Genomic DNA, 3,446 nt, shown 5'->3' with positions numbered 1-3,446 from the left:
ATATTGTCTACTCTAACCCTATGAAGGTAAGTTGACTCTCGAAAACTATTTAAAAAGACACATTTAATCATCATAACAAATAGATTTGAAACAAGATAAAATTGAGTTGTAATGTCTCCCTAAGAATACCAACCAGTGTTTCTCTATATTGAGTATATTTTGTGCTTAGATATTGTCCCACATGAAAAGGACTACGATCACAAAAACATCTATGAAAAAAAAAACATATCTTACTTTTAAATGGGAAAATATCAAAAGGCTAAGGAGTACAAACACAATTATTAAAAGCATATATGAAGTCCTTTAAACACAGAGTCCATGGAATCCATACCCATTGTGATAACTAGTTTTTTTTTTCCTTTTTTTTAATTAGTTTCATTTTTTTAATCTTAATTTTATAAATATCAACACAGAGCCCATGGAATCCATTGTGATATCTAGTTAAATATTTTTTTTAATTAGTTTTATCTTTTTAATCATAATTTTATAAATATCAATTTTTAAGTGGTTATTATGATTTTGACAATTTATTAATTATTTTCCACATAATAATCTCCAATGTTATACTTCTCTAGGAAATAAGGAAAAGGGAAGAAGGGAGGACGCATAGAGTACAAAGTGTCCTAAAATTAGGGATAATAAGTAACATCCTTAGTTTCAACACTTGGACTATTTTAGAACCAATTATAAACCAAGTGTAGATAAATGTATAATGATGAGAATCATGTTTTGTAAATGAACGCATACACAATAGATTTAAGTATGTCAATATGGATTCTTAGAGCAAATAAAGGTCAAAGTCTTACTAGTGAATGGCTAGGTATACATGTAAATGTATTTATAAGGACCATGTGGTAAGATTAATCTTTTTAATCATGTATGTTCAAACAAAACTCATAAAGGCCCAAAGCTAACTAAGAAAGAGCACATAAGAGACTATAAATCAACTAAAGGGGGGAGAAGTGAGGAGGTCCAAGAGGAATAAATATAATCCTAGTTACCCATGTCTCCTAATCTTCCTCCTTTTTTATTTACTATGTGCCATATTCCAACTCCCTTTTTTTAATGCTACCACTGGTCAGTTAAAAGCTCAACTCTCATTTTAAATAGAGACATGGATATGGGAATGGAAAGACTCCATTTATTGTGGAGGTCTAACACCCCCTTCCCCCCATCCCCTACACAACCCCTCATCAACCATGTAAAAGGGAGGCTATTTGATTTGGGGAAGGACCTTTGTAGATTTAAGCACTTTGTGGAGCATAGAAGATTGCTCATGAAAAGCATTGTGCAAAGTTTTGTGAAGGTGGTAGAAAGAAAGGGAAAAGCCAAATTTATAGAGAGGAGACTATGTTGTAGTAAGAGAAGTCAAGTTGAATAAGGAATCATCTTCTATGTCATTTTAGATTCATAATCATTAAATATTCTAGAAAAATTAAATATATATAAAATTAGTTTAAATAAAAAGGATGCAACATAAGAATGAATTTCAATACTTAAGAATGAATGTTCTACATGTGAAGGGTGTGTATTAGTGAAGATTCATATGAAAGAGTTCCCGACACATAAAGATAGAAAAAAAGGGTATTCTTGAACCTGTGCATAGAGATGTATGTAGTCCTATGCAAATGAGAACATTAGTTGGAGCATATTATTTTTTGATATGTATTAATGATTGTATAAAATATACATGGGTTTACTTCATGAGAAATAGAAGTGAACTATTTTAATACTTTAAAAAGTTCAAAAATATGGTTGAGAAGCAGACATGAGAATACATCAAGATCCTCCAATCAGATCAGGGGGGGGCATATACTTCAAGTGAAATCATCAAGCACTACAAATCCCATGAAATTGTACTGTAATACATGATACCACATACTCCACAGCAGAATGGAGTAGCTGAAAGGAACAACAGAGCCCCAATAGAATTTGCACAAAGTATGTTAAAAGGTAAAACCTTACCAATGGATTTTGGGTTGAAGTTGCTAGTACTATTGTTTATTTGAAAAATAGAAGTCCAATTAAAATTTCAAATCATAAGACTCCTTTTGAGGCTCTTTATGGTTATAAACCAATAGTAAGCCATTTAAGAATATTCATAAGCAAAACATTTTTTGTTGTTATGAAAGAAGATAAGAGAAAACTCAATGAAAAAGTGATCCAGGTGGATGTTGGTGGCCACCCACCTATCCCACTTGGACCCCCACGACTATCTCTTTTAGTTTTTCAGTTTCCGTATTTGTAGCACAATTTACTATTTTTAGCAGTTTTTCGGGTCCTGAACTTCCAGAGCCGTTTTGAGACCCTAAACGACGTTTCTGGGAAATCCGAGAGCAACATGGATACATGGACCAATGTTGCTCTTCCCAAAGTTTTAGTGCTTGGATATATCTTTCTAACGAGCTATTGTATGCATCAAACGGAGATCATATGCCAAAGTTACGACCTCGGGAAGTTGATGTACCAACTTACCCAAAACGGGGCCCACAATTTGGCGTTTCATCTTCTAGGGTTAGGTTTTGGGATGTTAAGGGTTTTTCATTGTTTCTCAACAATAAATAGGCCTTCGAGCCTCATTGTAACACAGTTCAGAGGCATGTAGCCGCCACATCTCTTCTCATAGATAAGCTACCATCGCCCTAGCTGGTTTATTTCCATTTTTTTTGTAAGCATATTTCAGTATTTTACATTAATGAAATGAAGTATTATTCCCGCTACATCTCTGTGTTTATGGTTATCTCTGTAATTTGTTGCATTCCTATTTAAATTCGGATCAATGGTATCAGAGCAGTTTGCTTTTTTCTCTGTTTTTCTTTGCATGTCCCCAATGAGATCGGGATATAAGGAGTTAGGGCTTGAACTGGTCAAACCTTTGCAAGACTAGCCTCGCAAATCCCGATGGCCTCCCTTGGCGGATGAGAAGAAAGACGAGGGGGCAGGAGATCTTATCAAAATATTTCTCGAAGAAGCCCTCAAGCGACAAAGGAACGCGATGATGGATAGGTTTGCCCAGATCCTTCAGCGGCTACCTAGAGGTGATGCATCGGCTTCCAGAAACTACTCTAGAAATGCCACTCCCTTTAAGGTACAAGTTAATTTTGAAATCCCCATCTTCAAGGGTCAAATAGATGCAGATGTCGTAGATAAATGGTTAAATCTGTTAGAAGGGTATTTTTCTATTCATGAATTTTCAAGTCGGGAAAAGATTGTTTTCGCTCTTTTCAAAGCAGCCCCCCACGTCAAGGACTGGTGGGAAACCTACTGCGAACAGAAGAATGAAAGTATGGGCTCACTATTTTCAGCCGCACCCACTTGGGATTCATTCCGGGATGCCATCAAGGAGCAGTACTACCCTATCAAAAGCTATGAGGACAAATACATAAAGTGGACCACGCTGCGGCAAGGAAGGGACCAAGATGCATTGGAATTCACACACATTTTTC

This window comes from Pinus tabuliformis, chromosome 4_1 (assembly GCF_031772625.1).
Source record: "Pinus tabuliformis cultivar Carrire ecotype Pingquan chromosome 4_1, CPIR1, whole genome shotgun sequence".
NCBI classification, from domain to species: Eukaryota; Viridiplantae; Streptophyta; class Pinopsida; order Pinales; family Pinaceae; genus Pinus; species Pinus tabuliformis.
This window is presented reverse-complemented; position numbering follows the sequence as displayed.